The sequence below is a fragment of the Cicer arietinum genome, chromosome 1 (genome assembly GCF_000331145.2).
Source record: "Cicer arietinum cultivar CDC Frontier isolate Library 1 chromosome 1, Cicar.CDCFrontier_v2.0, whole genome shotgun sequence".
NCBI classification, from domain to species: domain Eukaryota; kingdom Viridiplantae; phylum Streptophyta; class Magnoliopsida; order Fabales; family Fabaceae; genus Cicer; species Cicer arietinum.
Window position 1 is genome coordinate 52,794,184 of NC_021160.2, and position 22,092 is coordinate 52,816,275.

The 22,092-nt window shown below is 25.8% G+C and overlaps 1 long non-coding RNA gene and 1 pseudogene across 1 annotated transcript; one reads left to right on the top strand and one right to left on the bottom strand.

The window, feature by feature from the left end:
- Positions 1 to 11,553: 11,553 nt before the first annotated feature.
- LOC101497112 (inorganic pyrophosphatase 2-like) lies at positions 11,554 to 16,616 on the top strand (annotated as a pseudogene).
- LOC140920228 (uncharacterized) lies at positions 12,950 to 13,803 on the bottom strand. The gene is made up of 2 exons (XR_012162948.1): positions 13,595 to 13,803; positions 12,950 to 13,363 (listed from the first exon to the last, which is right to left on the bottom strand). It is a non-coding gene; the product is annotated as an uncharacterized lncRNA (long non-coding RNA).
- Positions 16,617 to 22,092: the final 5,476 nt, after the last annotated feature.

Sequence of the window (22,092 nt, forward strand, 5' to 3'; positions counted from 1 at the left end):
TTAAATTAAATTTCTTGACTTGAATTCAAATTCAAAAGTTAATAGCTATATGTATTTATAATATATTTAGTATCTGTTCTACCTAAAATAATAATATATTTAGCAACTGCCTCCAATTTCATTAACGTGTGTATGCCTCGCCTCTATCTTAACTTGAAAAAGTAAAACAATATGATCTAAATAAAAAAATAGTAAGATAAAAAAAATTACTATTATCACATTTATAGTTCTAGATAAATGGTATTACTATTTATTAATCATAATAAGTCGTTATTGTTATTTTTCTTCCAGTTAAACTCTTTTTGATAAAATTAAGTTATACATTAATTGATAATTGAAAATTTAATTAATAGTTGAAAAATTAACTGATGAATAATAACTGATGAATTATAGTTAAAAAATTAATTAATTAAAATTAAAGTGTTTGATAAATTTAATTTTTAATAATATAAAAGACATCAAATGATATAATTACATTTCTTTCATTTATGTATTTTGTGATAGAAAAATAAAATGCAACAATGTTCTGAAATAAAAAAACTATAAACATACAATTCATTTACTTTTTATTTATTTATTATTATACAAATATAATTTTGAAGAGTTATCTAAAAGTTTATTAAGCTCGATGTGTATAAATAACAATCGTAAAAACAATAAAGTTTATTTACTCTTTACAATTTGACATAAAAAATGAATTTAATTTATCGCAATGAAAAATTAAAAAACGAAAAAATAATAATAAATACCTTAATTAATTTGTGTTTGGTAAATTTTCTATAAAATTAATATGAAAGTTTATTTTTTATTTTTTTAGTTATTTTAATAAAGAATTAAATAAATCGACTACAGTTCCCAAAAGAAAAATATAAGTGAAACATTTATGTAAACAAGCGGATGAGATAGTGGATAATTATTTTATATTAAATAAGAACAAAAATTAATAAAATTATATACACAAAAAAGAATAAAAAATAAAAATAAAAGTTATGAATTGAAATGCTATTTAGAAATAACATCTCAAAATAAATTATAAACGGATGAAAAAAATTTATTTACCAATTTCATCTTATTCAATCTAACAAAATAATTGAATAATTGAAAAGGCATTAGACTATGAGATCATTGACCGTAAATAATTTTGGGACAAATTGTGTACATTAGACTTCATATTCTTCTTCCTTCTCAAAACAATTGATCGATTTGTCAAAAAAATAAAAAAATCCAAAAATATATTACTCTTTTAATTTTTAATACATATTTTTAATTGTATTATTTAATTAATAGTATTTGTATCATTTTCAATATAATATCTCTCGTGATATATTTATAAAATTAATAATGTATAAATATTTGACAAAGATAATTTGATAAAATCATATTTTCTATTTTATTTATATATTATTTTTAATATATATATATATATATATATATAAATCAACAAATACCTCCATTATTTTGAGACAGATCAGTAATAATTAACCAAATCTCACACGAAACCAAACCCATCAGATATTTCTGTTAATAGTGGAGAGCATGTATTCCACTAACACTTATAATGCTTTTAACATTTTCATAGTATACATGAGACAATCGAATGAAAATTTGTTTATAAACTATAAATGGATTATCTTTCCACTTTCAAGTTGGTTTTGTTGTAGCATAATTATGTTAGTTCAATCAAAATTTTAAAAGAATATTAAAATTTATTCAAAATTCACCGGCCTACTTGCAATATATTTAAAGAAAATTGTTAAAAACTGTTAATATCTAAATATAAAATTTTATATTAAAAATTGTGCAATTAATTTTTTTCTCTTTTCAATATGGAATTTTTTTTATTTCTTTATAAGTGTCTTTATAATTATTGTTAGCATCATCCTATATTTAATTTCCTTGAAAGTGGTTTAGTACGGTTGAAGACTACCACTTATTAGATTTATGGTTGGTTTGACTCTTCCTTTTTTTTTTTTTTTTAATTCCTCTAATCTTTTGTTTATTGTGAGTTTTGTTCAACATCTTATTATGTCAACGAAGGTTGTTTCTTTCGTCTTTATATATTTTGCAAGTTAAGCTCGATGGACACTTTTTTCCACGAATAAGACGGTGTATGGACATAGTCACATAGGTAGTGATTAATAAAGTAAATTTTAATACATGGACATAAGTATAGTGATGATTAATTAGTGTCGGTTTGAACGATATAATAAATTTGCATGGTAAACAACAACGAAATTATTTCATTTTGGAAAAGAAATAATTTATTGGTTTTTATATATTTTTGTTCTTTAATATTGTTTTGTACTACATTTTTTTTTTAAAATTGATTAATAAATAAATTTTTTTTTTTTTTACTTTTCTTTACAAAATAAGGTAAAATGGCAAAAATTAATTGATTAACAATAAAATTTTGAAATGACAACAAAATAAATAAAATCCTATAAACTGACCATTTAAGAGGAATAAAGTGACCAACATTAAAACAATTCATATATCGTATGCGGCTATACCGTACTACTGATGTTTTGTAATTAATCTTTGTAAAAATAATGTTTTGTACTTAGATATGATTTCTGGAACAATTTTAAATAGGATAAAACTTATGCTTAGTTTCTTAGATATTGTTATGCGGTTCTTAATTTCAAATATTCATAACTATTATGATTTCTTTAAATATATAATTTTATCAAACTCCAAAAACTATATTTTAATTAAATTAAAAACCATACGAAAGTAGGAAGAAATATATATATTTAAATTTGTCCTTTTTAATATTATAAAATATTAAAATAATTTAGTAATCAAAGTATAGAAGTATTATGTTAAATGAACTTACTTTTTCATTAATATATTTCTAGATATGAGTCAAAATTTAATACTCTAGTTGCAAATGGAATAAGTCACATGTTTTAATAATTATGTTATTGAAATATTATTGTTGCGTGAAACTATTGCATGTTCTGGATGTTCACACTTTATTTTATGTAAGGATGTTCGCACTTTTAATCATTTGAGTAAGGCTAGAATTTAAATAATAATACTCGAAAATCCATACGTGCCTGTTCCTGTTTGTTTTGTTGTGTTTTATCAAACAAAATTTAAAAAGCAACGAGATTATATATATATATATATATATACATCAGGTAGCTGTAATATAATTTTCTAAAAAAAATGCTGTAATTTAATAAATAAATAATCAAATAAACAAATTCTACAACACTATAAAAAGTACACATCGATACTATAAATAATTTAATTAATAATTTTCTCTAATTTATTTATATGTTACTGTAGTATTTACTAAAATTGATTAAATTTAGAGTTTTTATATTTATTTATTTAATTTTGACCCTAATAATTACATAAATTGATTCCATAATTAAAATAAAAATTTTAATTTAAAATCATTAAAAAAAAAACATTTCAGAATAGACCCAAATGTTAAAACTTAAAAATTTAGTAGTGTTGAATTTAAAATATTATCAAATTCATTCATAAATAACATATTATTTAATTATTGATGATTTAATTTAATAATACTAAAATATATTAATTTTGAATTATATCATAGAAGTCTTTTAATCAAACATGTGCATAAAAAGATTAACTATTGACATAGTGATTACTCTTTGACTAAGAAGAAATCCCACATTACAATATCTATATGTAAAAGTGGTGGATATATTTCTTGGGACTCACTTTAAATATTTCATTTACTTTTTCTATTTAAATTATTTATCATTTTATAATACAAATATAATATAATAACTATGTTTTTAATTAATATTCCTTTATTTATAATTTTCATCTCATCAAATTTCTTTACTAATTATAATCAATATATATTTGAGTAAATAAAACTAATTTTATCATTAAAATTAACTAGAATAATCATTTTTCAAAAAACTATACTCAACTTATATAATATATTTAAAATGAGACGGATAAAATATAATTTTGTTATCTCCTTCGAAAGCTGCTTTGTTTTTTATTTGTCACCGAAGAAATCAAACCCTTAGTTGACCACTTTTCACAAACATTGCTCCACCTGTTTTTAAAGCAAAAGTTGTACGGCAAATACATCACAGTGATTGATAAAATTCCTAATAGCTAGTATGGCACATTAAACTGTTTTGATTTGTTACGTTTGATATTTTTTATGTTAATATATTAATTTTTGGGGAAATTTTGTTTCATAAATTAAAATTTTAGTTAAGAGATAAATAAAATTATTTGATGTATGATTGTTAATTTCAATCGAAGAATTTTAGAATATTTTACCTTAATTAAAGCACAATAACGTGTGATTATTATGATGTTTGGTATGAAAACATGTTTATAATTTTTCCTTCTAATTGTTATTTTTCTTTAATTTTAATTTTTACAATTGTATTTCTAATTATAACCATGTTATTAGTACGGAGAGTTCAACAATTTTATTAATAGTTAATTTATGTCTGTCTGCTGATATTTTTAATAGAGTCTTCTTAATTACCAACCACATTTTTTTCTACTCACATAAATATGAATCTGGACTATTTTTTTAAGATCAATATCGGACTATGCAATGTAATGTTGGTATTATAATTAATATATTTGTACATAAAGCACTGCTTAATTTTGATTTATATAAAAAGAATTAAACATTGAGATAATTTTATAATTAAGAGTGAAAATATAAATTAAAAATTAAAAAACATTATCATGAAAATGAATAGTGTTAGATTTTGGTTTTCTCCCGTCCACAAAGTGTGTCCATCGAGATTTGCAAGTGATATATTTATATATCAGAAAAATGAAAGAACTCAAACCCACTTAAACATATATGATTACTTGTTTGGCTATGTTGGAAGGGTTGGGTCAAAGAACAAGAGTTACAAATGAATGGGTGATGCATTATACCATCATCATTATTATTATATACTTCATATTATATGCACCTACATAAATTGATCACCCCTTTTTCTTCCTATAATATATATGTACTTACTATATATCTCAAGGCTTAATCCTTTTCTTGCCAAAACTATCCACCTACTATGGTGGATCCAATTCAAGAGATGGGAGAAAACAAGGTGGTGAATTAAGGTGAAGATGATGATGACTCCATCATGATTTATATTTAATTTTGTATCTTCTTCGCCTTCTTACGGCACACAGGCTCAAGCCAGGCAATTTATAATTATTCATGAAGCCTATTTTTTTTTTTCTTTAGACTAGCGGTAAGCACTACTTGAAATTTACATACACAAATCTGAAATCTCCCATTTGAATTGAGACATGATGTCTAAACTAACAATATCAATATTTATCAATTGAATTATATACTTGAAAGATACTTTAATAGTAGTTATATATTCTTTCTTAAAAACAATTCCAAGAGAGATATTACCTAGTATAATCTTGTATAGCTAGAATGTTGTTGTTACTAATTGAAGTTTAAGTTTTCACTTTATATATATGTTTTATATATGTTTTATGTAGAAATTAACGATGGGAATTCGGATGGAATTATTAAAAAAAATGAAAAAATTATATGGAATATCAAGTTTGGCTTATTTTCTGGGTGCATATATATGAGTATAGTTCCTATATGCTAATTTGTCCTTTTATGATATTTGGTTTTATTTGTGGCGAACCTTAGTTAAATATTATTAATTTCTTGATCTACTCTTAAGCCCCTCCTCCATTGGTGGGGATATTTTTTTCACAACTCAACCAGCATACTTTTTATTCATCATGCATGTCTCTCCATAAAAAGTTTATTTGAATTGTTGTGAGCTTTTGAATAATTTCAGTTGATGACTTGAAAAAAGAAAGACATAGAGTGGAAGACTATCTAAAATCAAGTTTATTAGAGTTAACCTCCCAACAATTGAAAGATGATGACCAACAACTTCAATCTTGAAATTATGTTCTCTAAGATCATCAACTTCAATAATATTTTGTATAAGCAACCAATGAGGCATATCGGTCTATATCCCAATATCTCTTGATAAAATTGAAATTATAACTGTCAAGGGGGGGCATTTTTATTACCACCAAATTACTTATTTGATTTCTTCCTAAGAGAAAAGAATTGGCAAGACTAGATTGTGCTAATGAAATATTTTTTGAATGCTTAAATCACTTAGTATCAGCCTGCTCTTGATATTTCAAAATATAGTTTTGTACCAAAGAATTAAGTGATTCATGTTTTTTCTTGAACACACATTTTTAAAAATAGTGAAACAATGCATGGTATAACACATTTTTTGAGGGATTATGAAGGTAGAGTTTAAATGCCGAGGGTATAATTTTCCTTGTGTTGATATAACACTGTGTAAGGAGACACGGCCTGTTGGCTGCTACCTTATAATTTGGGCCAGAAACAGCCCAAATCAAACAAAAGCCTTTAAGTCTCAAAATTGGGTTTTTTTTTCTCTACCAATTACCAAATCTGTATTAATTTGAAACTTTCGAAGTTCATTTTTTTTTTTCAAAAATAGTGTTTAAAAAACATTGCTTTCAAAAAACTATCAAATCGTGGTGTAATTGATTGTATTTTATTTTTAATTAATTTTTTTTAACTGGCCACCTAATCCTCAACGCATTATATTAAATCGTCACGTAATGAAAATTTTATTTTTTTCTTTTAAAAAATCTGCACAATGTGGTTATTTATATTTTTTTATTTTTTAATTGGTCAATAAATTCGATATGTCAAATCGTGATGTAATGGAAGTTTTATTTTTTTCTTTAAAAAAATTTGTGATAGTTCTTTCTATTGATAGAAACTTTATATTTTCGAAACACTTTATGTAGTTGTCACTAGGGGTGGTCAAAGTTCAGTTCTGAACTAGAACAGTTTGAAAATTGAACTGAACTGATTTTCAGTTCGAAAAAATGAACCGAACCAATTTCTAGTTCAAAAAACCGAACCGAACTGGTTTTACAAAATGGTGAACCGATTTTTATTTTGAACTGAACCGAACTGGTTTAACTTAGGTTTTTTGTTCATATAGGCCAAATTTTACATAATTACCCCTAATTATTTTATAAAAAAAACAAATACGGTTCAAGTTTTTTGAAATAAAAACCAGTTCGGTTCAGTTTTTTCAAATTAAAAACTAGTTTGGTTCGGGTTTTTAAACTGAAAACTGGTTCGGTTCAATTCTTGTTTTAAAAAATCAGTTCAAAAACAGTTCGGTTCTCAATTTTTATAAATCAGTTCAGTTTGGTTCAGTTTTTGGTTTTTTTGAACACTCTTAATTGTCACGTGTCAATTTTGCCATAATAACATATTTGTTTCATTATATTGTATAGATTTTCTAAAACTTAAATTCTTCAACACAAACGTATAGGAAAGTTAGCATTTGGAAATTAACTTTTTGTAGGAAAAAAATAGTATAAATTTAATTTTTGAAAGGAAAAATAAGTAAAAAATATATCTTCTAACGATGTATGAGTTAATATTTTCAAAAGAGTCGTCAACTTATGCGAATGAAAAAAAACAATGTAATAGTCAGTTGTAAAATCATTAATATGTGAAAGATTATGGTCTAATATGAGATTTTCCTTTTCTTTACACATAAAATGCATAAATATAAATACCAAATTACTTGTTAGGAGGGTATATTGTCTAAAATAGGGTGCGAATAGCAGCACCCAAAATAAATGGTGGGAGAACTACACAAGTTGGATATTGGAGAGTTATATTTTATACTCCCGTATCTTAACTTTTATTCTACATTTTATATTTTTTATAAGAATATCTAAAAATACTTTTATAAAAAATACATAAATTTTAAGTAAAATGAACTTGTTTTTTACTCCCCATCCATTTTTTTTTTTGCTGCTAAAAATTTCATTTTTTTAACTTTCAGTATGTAAAATTTTGTTTATAATTTTTTTCGCATATTAAAAATTTGAATCTCTAAATTTTTAATACGTAATTTTTTTTTCTCTCACTTTTACAATATGAAAATTTCAAAAATTTAAAATTTTCGATATGTTAGTTTCTAAAACAAAATTCGACACTAGAAATTTCATATTTATGTAGAACAATTTGATGTAAAGCATTTTGGTATTTTTTTTAAATGTCGGACAATTTTGCACTCAACTAACATTAGCAAGATGAATTATGTGTTTCTAACACTTTATTTTATCTTATTTAAGGTGAAATTTGTTTACATTCCACAATTTTAAAATATAAATTTTCATAAAACAAATAAACTGACTTGGCCAAACTCTTGATTGTCACAACCTTTCTCCTTAAAATTGGATGGTTTAGGAACAAAAAATTAGAGTTCATTGTTTTTGGTTGTGGTTGTTGTTTTATATTTTTATTTTTTGTTGAATGCGTTCAATGCAAGGTTTGATAATTAAACAATATAATAAATAATAATTGAGAAAAAGAAAGGTTTGAGAAAAAGAAAGGTTTAGTGGCCAATGATCTTTTTAAGTCTTCATTCTTCCAAAGCAACCAAATGATAGTTGACCTATGTGTATGTCTCACATTGTTAATTTGTTATGCACTTGTTTTGATATATTTATTGAACTTTGCATGGTTGATAGTGTTATCTTTTCTTTTTTAATTCTTTGATTTGATTTAACTTAAATGTGGGATTGTGCAGGGTATAAAAGACCTCTCTAGGATCACTTCTTGAGGAATCTTTGGCATAAGGTTATATTTTTAGTTTAGTCTTATAGAAAATTAAGCAAACTAATTAGAGCCAAAAAATCTTTGATGGTTATGTTAGCACATTTACGGCAACTTTGTGTCTCCCATATCATTGTCAAGTCAAAGAAAGAAGAAATTATCAAAGAAAATCAAGAAACTATGATACTATTTCTGACACAGCCCGTGAAAATTTATGGAGGAAACATATTTATTGTTATAAAGAGAATGAGTATTAGAAATTTTTGTAAAAATTTGAGCAAACATGTGTTAATAATATTATTTTCTTTGATTATTTCATAGACACATGATTGTCTCCTCACAAAAAAATATTTATTGAAGTATGGAACAATCGACTATCAGACATGTCAATAAAATTTTGAATTTTGATTTATATTTATACATGTTTAGGATTGACTATGTTTATATATAAGTAGTTTTGTTTGTTACTTGAATTAGTTTGTCGTATTCATTTTTGTGGAGGTAATATGTAATTATTTGATTTACACAATCAGGTCATGATTTTTGTTTTCATTAGTTTTTGCCTGTTCAATATCTTTTAGATTAAAACTTTAAGAAAAATATAATATTTATAATTAACTACAAAAATTATGTTCTCGACAAATGTTTTTTATTTGTTGTGTTGGTTAAATGATGATAGTTTACAAATCACTTGTAATACAATAATTATAATATATTATATAAATAATATAAACGAGATAAATATTTTCATCGATCAAATAGTTAAAAAATGATATTTCATTACTCAATTAGTTAAAATTAAGATAGATGTGTCTCTTGAATATCTTCTACTAAAACTTTTGAAGAACAATATGATAAACTAATTATATTTTTTTTGTATAAATTATACACAAGACATATATAAGTTCCTGATCAAATACTGATTTATAGTTAATTATCCATCAAAGTGATTCATCGTAACATCGATCTATAATTTATTACAAAAAAATCATAAATATCACAGGGTCTAACGCAACTAGGGTGGCTAAACTTATTAAGTTCGTCAAGCCAACTCATTTAACTGGTTATTTTAAGTTGTGAGAGTTGAGATTTAATCTGTCGATAGATAAATCAATGAGAATTTCAACTCACCTATCTAAGTTGGTCTATCCTCCGCACTAGGACTCTTTGGTCTTATTTAAAAGGGTCCATGATGGAGTGTCTCATTTCACCTTCTTAAGCTCAAGTGGTTGTTGGTGCACAATGTATGAGTGTTGCAAACTCCGTTATTCACAAAGCATAAAGTCAAAATTGTCCAACAATTTACACACACAATATATCATGACCATTTTTAATATTTACAGTGACTAGTTCATAAAATTTTAAATTTTTTAGCGACTAATTTTTGATAACTTAAAAAATTATAAGAATTTATGTGCAAATATTAAAACATATAAGTATAAAATTGTAAATTTCAAAAAATTATAGCAATGATTTTGTGATTCATATAATTTTTTTTGACAAAATACTTCATGAAATAATTTCATTTAAAAAAATCTCCAAATTTATTATCCAACTAATACAATTTATTATTTATTTTAATTATTTTTAAAAAATTACATTCTCTCGTAAATTTCCTCTACCCAAATACACTTTTTTGTGTTTAGGTAAAGTAATTGAAAAAATTTGGGAATGTAAATATTTCAATTGAATTTATTTCTTTTATAAATTTTGTTGTTTGGATGGAATAATTGTTTATTTAATGTTGAGGCATTTGTATAAATATCAAAAGTTAGATTAAAATTGAAATTTTAGAAAAATTGATGGACAGAGTAGAAAATTTTGTAGGGATCAATTTGAAAATTTATAGAGATCAATTTGCAAAATTTGAAAAATTATAGGGACAAATTTGTAAATTTAAAAAAAATAAAGACTATTTTATTATTTATATATTATGAGATAAAGAAGAAATTTTAAATTCTTAATTTTTAAGTGATATTTAAAATTATCAAATTTAACTTTAACAAAATATCTTATAAAATTTATTTAATAAAAAAAGAAAATCAAAATTTTCATCCAAACAAGGTAACTCAAGTTGAAAGTTTTTTGAACCCTAAAATATTAATAAATAAATAAATAGGGAGACTATAGAAGTCTCACCACATGCAAAGCAATGTACAAATCAACAATGTAGTGTGTTCCATAATAAAAAACAATATAATGTGCACCATGGTGCTACTCGCCTACTACATGTTTTCTTTACACAAGAAAAACATCACATGTTAAATTAGCATCCCCACAAAATACTAATAGACCGAAAATGAAAAATAGATTTACAGGCAAATAAATAAATTATGCTTCAACCTTTTTATATGAAGTAGAAGAAAGAACAATAATTAACTAGAATGTCGTCTAATAACACGAGAAGCAAACGCAAGCAACACATGCACAATTTGAGAAACATGAGAGATTTGAATCTTTAATAAACTAATATTCATATGAGTATTATATAATTTAGTTAATCAGTTGTCGCATTTATTTATTTTTCGCAAAGTAAGAGTGAAATGTAAATATTAAATTTATTTATCATATAATAATGATAACGATACATACTCTTATAGTATAATTGAATTTAAATACGAATTAAAAAATAGGTGGAATATTCACGTAGACTATGACAGTGGATTTCATATGTAGCCAACTACACTAATAAGTTCCACTCAAAATATTCGCTTTTTCACTTGTTTGATCTCACATGACGTGTGACACAAAACTACTATGCCATCTTAGCCCTCAATTACTTGACCAACCTAAACGTTCATCACATCTAACGGTGGTAATAGAATTACATTTCCATTAGCAACAAATCAAAACCATAAATTGTAATATCCAATTGGAATTGGAATCTTAACCTTTGTTGTTTTCTTCTAGGTTTTGCTTCATGTTCAAGCACAATATTGTTCACTATAAATACCCTTTAATTTCTAAAGAATAAGCACAAGCTTAAAGAAACAATTTTGAAACCAGTTTCAGACACCCAATAGGAATTGAATTATTGAGAATTTGTTTTTTTAATCATTTTCATTCTCTTTGTCACTCACCATTATGGTTGGTATTGTAGTTGTTTTCGACTTTGACAAAACTATTGTCGACTGTGATAGTGATAATTGGGTTGTTGATAAGTTGGGTTTCAATAATTTATTCAATGAACTATTTCTCACCGTGCCACGGAACAATCTCATGGTAAGCTTTTGATTTGATCGTAGGTTTGTGTTTCTTTTTCAACAATATGCTCTGTTTTTTTAGTGTTCTGTTTTTTTCAATAATATAACTATTTATCCCTCTAATCTGCATTGTGTTTATATATGAAATAATAATTAACCATTTTTGTTTTGTTTATGCTTTATAGGCTAGGATGGTGATGGAACTTCATTCTCATGGCAAACCCATTGAAGACATTGTGCAAGTTTTGGAGAGGATTCCTATACACCCCAGAATAATCTCTGCCATTAAAGCAAGCTAATACTTTAGGGTATCTATTTATCTATATATACCGAGCTCCTCCATCTTAAATATAAGTAAAAATATGTAAAAAAATAGAGATATTTGGTATAAAATTTTGATTAAATATATCAATTTTATTTGACATTAATTTTACTTATATTTAAAATTAGAGGTAGTACCTCTTTTTTATTTTTTTATTTTTATTTTTTAATTTTTTTTTTCTTTTCAATTCTATATAAACATATTTGTTTTGTAGTGGTCCAAAGTCAAGATCATCATGAGTCACATACACAGACCCTGTCTGGTTTGACATCAGATTACCATTATTATTATTAAGATTTAATTTCTATACTCACATGGTATGAATAATTTTTTATTTATAAAAAAGATAGTTTAGAAATTTGCATATATACATGCATCTAATTATATCACATTAAGTAAATATTTGTAATGATATTTTAAAATTTAACTTAAAAAGTGGTATTATGTTAATTGTTATGATTTGTTTGGATGAATGTAAAAGAATTTTACACATGAATAGAATTAATCTCTATTATGTACCAAGGAAAAAATTAATTTCTATCATTGCCCTTAAAAAAATAATTAATCTCAATTGTTAATTTGTTATTATTGTATTTAAAAGAAGAACTAGAGGACGAGAAATTTATAAGGTTGCATTTGGATTTTCTTAGGTGTAATTTGAGGATTGTGAGTGATGCTAACACGTTTTTCATAGAGACAATTTTGATACAGTTTGGAATTAGAGAATGTTTCTCGGAGATTGACACTAATCCAAGTTATGTTGATGAGGAAGAAAGGTTGAGAATTTTGCCATACCATGATTTCAATAAGCCTCAAACATGTGCAAGGTGTGTATTTTCATCCATTTACAAAAAGACCGATTTATATATTAAGTAAGTCGTGGGAGATAAATTAATATTAATATAAATGACATTGAAAGAGATATATAATTCGGGGAGACAAATTAGTGGAATGATCCATGTCAAAATCATCTTTCCAGTACTTTTCCCTATCATCTCAACATGTTAAAAATGTAAGGAATCAACAAGATTACCACAGAAGAACATAAATAGAACTACAGAAGATGTGCTTACAGTTTGGCATGAGAATCACATAATGCTGACAGCCGCAAGTCAATTAGACGGATTGAACCCTTTGAACTGCTATATGCCAATGTATTACAATGTGTAGGGTGGAATTCTGCTGATGTTATAACCTCTACAATAACAATATATAGGGTCATGGCTCAACCAACACTAGAAAAAACAAGTGCATAATCTGAATTGCAAGTTTAAAGAGATAAAGTAGATTGAACTAGTGAAAATTGAATCTTATGAAAGTAGCACACATTCCACAATAAAAATTTATTGGTTGTTTATAGTATATGCCATACCATAGGAAATTTATCCCTGGTGAACAAATATCAGGGTAATCTTAGTGATGGTATACCTGAATTACTTGAACTAGCAACACCACCATTTCCCATTGTTTTCGAAGGGTCAACATTCATCTCTGTTTTGTAACGGAACTTCTAGATTCGCCATGCTGCAAGTTTCATGTTATTCCGCAACAAAACTAATCCATACTTTTCAACGACTCTATCGTAACAACCATGACGCTTACTAGTCAGTCTCGCTCGGTCAAAATGAACACACTACTTTCCCCCAAAATCCAAAACAAGCATTACTCAATTGTATTTATTTCATTTATAAATTTTGGTGTTTGGATGAAATCATTGTTTATTTAATGTTGGGGCATTTATATAAATATAAAAAATTTGGATCAAAATTGAAATTTTAGAAAAGTTGAGGGACCGAGTAGAAAATTTTGTAGGGATCAATTTGAAAATTTCTACCAAAGTCTAATGTTTTTAATTTAAGGGACTAAAGTGTATAATATTTATAATTTAAAGAATCAAAGTGTTTAACATTCATAACTTAGTGACTAAAATAAAATCAATAAAGTTTAAGGACTGAAGTATATAATGTCTCAATGATCAAAGTGTATAATACTTATAACTTAACATACCAAAATATTTAAGTTTGTAACTTAAATAACAAAAAGAAAAATAAAAAAATCTAAAGAATTAAAGTGTTTAGTTTTTATAATAAAGAGACTAAAATAAAACTAATAAACACTTAAAAAACAAAAGTCACATCTAAAAATAACTTAAAGGCAAAAAAAAAAAAAAATTAACCAAAAAGTAAAATTATTCAATTCATAATAATAAATTTACAAATTTAATTCAATTAATAAATATAAATATTATTAAATTAAATTTAGTATATATTCTACCTAAAATAAAGCTTAGTGGGGGCAACTGCCTCCAATTTCATTATCGTGTGTATGCCCCGTCTCTATCTTAACTTCTTAACTTGAAAAAGTAAAACAATATGATCTGAATATGTTCTAAATAATAATACTCGAAAATCCATATGTGCCTGTTCCTGTTTGTTTTGTTGTGTTTTATCAAACAAAATTTATAAAGCAACAAGATTATATATACACACATCAGGTAGCTGTAATATGATTTTCTAAAAAAATAGCTGTAATATAATAAATAAATAATCAAATAAACAAGTTTTACAACACTATAAAGAAATATACAACGATACTATTAATAATTTTATCTAATTTATTTATATGTACATTACTATAATGTTTATTAAAATTGACTAAATTTAGAATTTTTTATATTTATTTATTTGATTTTGACCCTAATAATTACATAAATTAATTCCATAATTAAAATTAAACTTTTAATTTAAAATCATAAAAATAAAACATTTCAAAATAGACCCAAATATTAAAACTTAAAAATTAAATGATATTAAATTTAAAATATGATCAAATTCATTCATAAATAATATATCATTTAATTATTAATAATTTAATTTAATAATACTAAAATATGTTAATTTTTAAATATATCATAAAAATCTTCTAATCAAATACGTATATAAAAAATTAACCGTTGCCATAGTGATTAGAAATCCCCATTAAAATACCTATATGTAAAAGTGGTGGATATATTTATTTGCCTCGCTTTAAATATTTCATTTACTTTTTTTTAATTTAAATTATTTATCATTTTATAATATAATAATTACTTTCTTTTTAATTAATATTCCTTTTATTTAATTTTCATCTCATCAATTTTCTCTACTACATACAATCAATAAATATATTTCAACAAATAAAACTAATTTTATCATTAAAATTAATTAGGCCATACTAAAAAAATTATACTCAACTTATATAATATATTAAAAATGAGACGGATAAAATATAATTTTGTTATCTCCCTCGAAAGCTGCTTTGTTTTTTATTTGTCACCGAAGAAATCAAATCCTTGTTGACCACTTTCACAAACATTGCTCCACCTGTTTTTAAAGCAAAAGTTGTACGGCAAATACATCACAGTGATAGATAAAATTCCTATTAGTTGTTAGTATGGCATATTAAACTGTTTTGATTTGTTACGTTTGATATTTTTTATGTTACCCCATTAACATTTTAGTTAAGAGGTAAATACAATTATTTGATCTATGATTGTTAATTTCAATTGAAGAATTTTAGAATATTCTACCTTAATCAAAGCACAATAACCACACACGTTCAACTTAATTATTATGATGTTTGGTTGGAAAACATGTTTATAATTTTTTTTTATAATTGTTATTTTTATTTAATTTTAATTTTAACAATTGTAATTGTATTTCTAATTGTAACCATGTTATTAGTACGGATAGTTCAATAATTTTATTAATAGTTAATTTATATCTGTCAGCTGATCATTTTTAATAGAGTCTTTTTACCAACCACATTTTTTTCTACTCACATAAATCGAATCTGGACTATTTTTTTAAGATCAATACCGGACTATGCAATTTGATGCTGCTATTATAATTAATATATTTGTACATAAAGCACTGCTTAATTTTGTTTTATATAAAAAGAATTAAACATTGAGACAATTTTTAATTAAGAGTGGAAATTTAAAAACATTATCTGAAAATGAATAAAGTGTTAGATTTTGGTTTTCTCCCCTCTACAAAGTGTGTCCATACAGATTTGCAAGTGTTAGATTCATGTTTTTTTGTCGAACACACATTTTAAATAATAGTGAAACAATGCATGATATAACATATTTTTTTGATGGATTATGAAGGTAGAGTTTAACTACTAAGGAGACACCGCTTGTTGGCTGCTACCTTATAATTTGGACCGGAAACAGCCCAAATCAAACAAAGCCTTCAAGTCCCAAAATTGGGTTTTTGTTCTACCAACTACCAAGTTTGTGGTCCAATTCAAAGTCCATAATCAAACTGTGGACATCATCCTCAATCCTCAATGAGTCACGCAAAGTTAATGAATCTGTATTTATTAATAGAATTTTTATTTGTTTATTTAATATGTATTGGTACATTAAGTTTTTTTAAAATTATAATATTAAATAATATTTATTAAAAGTGTCAACGAATTAAAATTTAATTTTTCTTCTAAATTTTTATTATTTATAATAGTAAATATTTAATATTTTTACTATAAAATGTAAAATGTTTGTATAATGTTTATAAACAATGAAATGATATTTTTTTATGGAGATGTATTTCTTAAAATACAAACGTTGACGGATAACTTTTTAACTTATAAAATAATCATTAATTTATTAATCTAAAATTAATATATCAAAAAATGAAGTTGTAATTTATTTATCATACGATCCACTTGTCTCCCTGAATAGATCATACACACTGGTCTAAAGAAAAAAGAGTGTCATATTTGGGCAGCCATCTAAGTTAGACACCAATCAACGACAACGACCAATCAATTATCCACCAACTTGCATTGGTTTCTAATAATTGCTCACCTAGGATACAATACAATACCCCTTACACTCCTTTTATGGTACTCCATATTCGATAATAACTCCAACTATCGGTTACACCAAACTATCCACAAACCACCTATTAATTCCAATCCACCAGATAAAATTATAAATAAAAGGAATCAAAATTTAATTCCATTGCAAAAAAAATAATAAAAGGAATCAGAATTTTTGTTCCTTCTTTTTTGGAAAGAAAATCATTTTAAATAGGACGCAATGTTGTGTTCCATCACAACACAACACACACTCAGTCAGTCAGAATGAATAAAATAATATTTTTTTATGTTTTTTGCTATGATAGCAACTAGTCATTCACACTTTGCAAATTATTGTTTATTCAATTGTCATTGCACCGATGTGAACCTGCCTATATCCACTTCCCCGTAAGGTCGCTTACGGTGGAGCTGTTTTTTCTTATGGGGCCGCTCACAGCATAGTTACTTTTCCTCCTGCTCACGGAGGCGATGCTCTTGCCCCTGCGGCCGGCACTAACAATTCTCATCCATGACGGCCGTTCACGGCTGTACTGCCGGCCATGCTGGATATGTTGCTCCCGTACTACTATCTGTCTCGCCCCTGATATGTATCTTTTTCTTGAATAAATAAAATTAAATTTCTACTATTTCTGTCTCTTTTTATCTGCTTATTATTGAATGGTTCAAAAAAATAATAATTATTATTATAATAAATTAAAAGCTAAATAGTAATAATTATTATAATAAATAATAGGAGTATTTTTTTTTTTAAATTTAACTATATTCACATCAAGTCGTGTTTTACGTATCTTTTTTAAAATGAATTTCTTCTTTACTTTTATGTTCTCAAACGTTCTTAATATCTATTTGAATTTAGATGTATCTTTTTTTAATTAAAATACTTTGTCGTATATTTAAGTATATAGAAGAAGAAAAAACTGCAAAAAAAAAAATACAAACCAAAGTAGACTCATGGCTCATTGGTTGGTCTATAATGATTTCACCCTATTAATTTGCCCAAAAATATATAAATTGACACATTGAAAAATTATAAACTGCACCTCAGTTTTTTCTAAGACACCCTTTAACCCCTTTTTACTAGTGCATCCTTCCTCGATTGAAGCTTCTATAAGTTATTTATTTACTTATTTTGGTTATCAATCAACACACAATTAGAGTTGTATGTTATGATATGTTATGTTATGTCAGATAATTTTTTATAGTAGAATTTTTATGTACTTAGCAGACATAACATAACATAATTAACTGACATAACATAACATAATTGTGCATGGAGAATAGGAGGGTGAACGTGAAGTACAAGAGGAGCAGCACCGTGAGCGGTCGTACATTAATACAGATTTACACAAAGTTAATGAATTTGTATTTATTTATAGAATTTTTATTTGTTTATTTAATATGTATTGGTACATTAAGTTTTTTTAAAATTATAATATTAAATAATATTTATTGAATGTGTCAACGAATTAAAATTTAATTTTTCTTTTAAATTTTTATTATTTATAATTGTAAATATTTAATATTTTTACTATAAAATGTAAAATGTTTGTATAATGTTTATAAACAATGAAATGATATTTTTTAATGGAGATGTATTTCTTAAAATACAAACGTCGACGGATAACTTTTTAACTTATAAAATAATCATTAATTTATTAATCTAAAATTAATATATCAAAAAATGAAGTTGTAATTTATTTATCATACGATCCACTTGTCTCCCTGAATAGATCATACACATTGGTTTAAAGAAAAAAGAGTGTCATATTTGGGCAGCCATCTAAGTTAGACACCAATCAACGACAACGACCAATCAATTATCCACCAACTTGCATTGTAGTAATTGCTCATCTAGGATACAATACAATACCCCTTACACTCCTTTTATGGTACTCCATATTCGATAATAACTCCAACTATCGGTTACACAAACCTATCCACAAACCACCTATTAATTCCAATCCACCAGATAAAATTATAAATAAAAGGAATCAAAATTTAAATCCATTGAAAAAAAATAAAATGAATCAGAATTTTTGTTCCTTCTTTTTTGGAAAAAAAATTATTTTAAATAGGACGTAATGTTGTGTTCCATCACAGCACAACACACACTCAGTCAGAATGAATAAAATAATATTTTTTGTGTTTTTTGCTATGATAGCAACTAGTCATTCACACTTTGCAAATTATTGTTTATTCAATTGTCATTGCACCGATGTGAAGACCTGCCTATATCCACTTCCCCGTAAGGTCGCTTACGACGGAGCTGTTTTTTCTTATGGGGCCGCTCACGGCATAGTTACTTTTCCTCATGCTCACGGAGGCGATGCTCTTGCCCCTGCGGCCGGCACTGGAAATTCTCATTCATGACGGCCGCTCACGGCTGTACTGCCGGCCATGTTGGATATGCTGCTCCCGTACTACTATCTGCCTCGCCCCTGATATGTATCTTTTTCTTGAATAAATAAAATTAAATTTCTACTATTTCTGTCTCTTTTTATCTGCTTATTATTGAATGGTTCACAAAAATAATAATAATTATTATAATAAATTAAAAGCTAAATAGTAATAATTATTATAATAAATAATAGGAGTAGTTTTTTATTTAAATTTAACTATATTCACATCAATTCGTGTTTTACGTATCTTTTTTAAAATGAATTTCTTCTTTACTTTTATGTTCTCAAACGTTCTTAATATCTATTTGAATTTAGATGTATCTTTTTTTAATTAAAATACTTTGTCGTATATTTAAGTATATAGAAGAAGAAAAAACTGCCAAACAAAATACAAACCAAAGTAGACTCATGGTTCATTGGTTGGTTTATAATGATTTCACCCTATTAATTTGCCCAAAAATATATAAATTGACACATTGAAAAATTATAAAATGCACCTCAGTTTTTTCTAAGACACCCTCTAACCCCTTTTTACTAGTACACCCTTCCTCGATTGAAGCTTCTATAAGTTATTTATTTACTTATTTTGTTATCAATCAACACACAATTAGAGTTGTATGTTATGATATGTTATGTTATGTCAGATAATTTTTTATAGTAAAATTTTTATGTACTTAGCAGACATAACATAACATAATTAACTGACATAACATAACATAGCATAACATAACATAATTGTGCATGGAGAATAGGAGCGTGAACGTGATGTACAAGAGGAGCAGCACCGTGAGCGGTCGTACGGGGAAGAGCAGCGCCATGAGCGGCCGTATGGAGAAGAACAGCACCGTGAGCAGCCGCACCAAATAGATACATTGCATTACAAAATATAGGACAGTTATCTTGATACCCCATATATAATTAAAGAAAATATCAATATTATTTATAAAAAAATCAAATAGAAAAAGAAAATTATACATTACATCTAAATGGAACAATTTGTTTCATTATAAACTAATAAAATATTCATGCATTGTACTAATAATCTAATTTAATATAAACAAATATTAATTTTTACAAATAATTTTAATAATAAAATAAACATAATTACTATAAATTATGTATTTAAAAATAAGATCTTTAATCTTCTAATAGATCATCATCAATATTATTGAATATTGGAGAAGATGAAGACCATGGATGCGAAAAAATGTCCATTATCACTATAGATGTTTTTGACTTGTGTATAAAAAGTATTTGAGGTGTGTCGAAGTTAATATTATTTTTTTTAAAAGATACCTGTGTCAATTGTCACATGTGCATGTGTCGTACAAATATAAGACAAGAAGACACACCTAAACCAAGGAATGTGGTGTCTATAGATAAAAAATGTGAAGCTTATTTTTTTTTCAAATGGTTCGACAAAAATAAATAGGATGGGAAAACATGTTCAGCCTTTGTTGAGTATCTTATTTAATAATTTGATCTATTTGTTGAACTAAACATAGAGTTTATGGAAAATGCAATTTATGTTAAGGCTTCATTAAGTTAAATAGTTTACTATGACTGCAAAACATGAAGAAATTTACGGGGGAGCTCAAACAATAACATGATCATGAGACAAATGAATGATACCAAAAATTAATAGCAATATTTTTGTCATAGTTTCATACTGCACCTTAGCGTAAGGTCATACAATATGTGAGATATTTCCAAAATATTGGATAATATATGTATGTATGATTGGTTATACATAACATGATATTGATGTTGGCTTGTTGGTTGTGTTTATTCTTTCCTAACATGGGAATTGGAGTTCAAATCCGCATATTGTCTTCTTTTTGGAAAAATTCCCTTTTGAAAAGGCGCAACTTTTAAATAAAAATGAAAAGTCACTAAATAACTGAACGTTATATGTATATAGCCCTTCGTAAACAGTGGCAGAAGAAGAATTGCAACCCTTTCCCAAGTGACATTATTTTTCCTATAAATAGGGTCACTTAGGACATAATGAAAACAACGAATTCAAGTATTTGTCATCCATTTTCTTTCACTCATTCTTATATACTAAGTCAACTTATTCTTTTCTAATGCATGAGAAAAGAATAGGTAACATTATTTTGTAACATACTATTGAAAGATATTCTTGGTGTGATAGTGCAAATCATATCAAAGTTTCCAAAGTACCCTAAAGGGGATTCGCTGGTTATCTCATTTGCATCCGATTGGTGGGAGCGAATCGAACCTAAAGGCTAGTGTAACAACACGCTTTGGAATTTGCTACATATAATCTTCATCAACAACTTCACTATTAAAGTCTTGCAGCAATTGTCACCAACCAAGATCCAACAATCTTTAGGTTCGATTTTATTTTCAATTAATGGCTGCATCACTCAAATAAATGACTTCTAATTTTGTGAAGTTAGAGAAATTCGATGGAGGAAATTTTATCCGTTGGCAGAAAAAGATGAAATTTCTCCTTACAACTTTGAAGGTGGTGTATTGTAACACTCCGATTTTCAAAGCGAGGGTGTATTTTTTTTTTAAAAGAGATTAAAATAAAACAGAGAAAAACAAATAAGAAAATACCTTTGGATAAATAATTGAGTCATTATAATTTACAAGCAGCGGAAAAGTTTCTCCAAATATGAATCCAAAGTATTT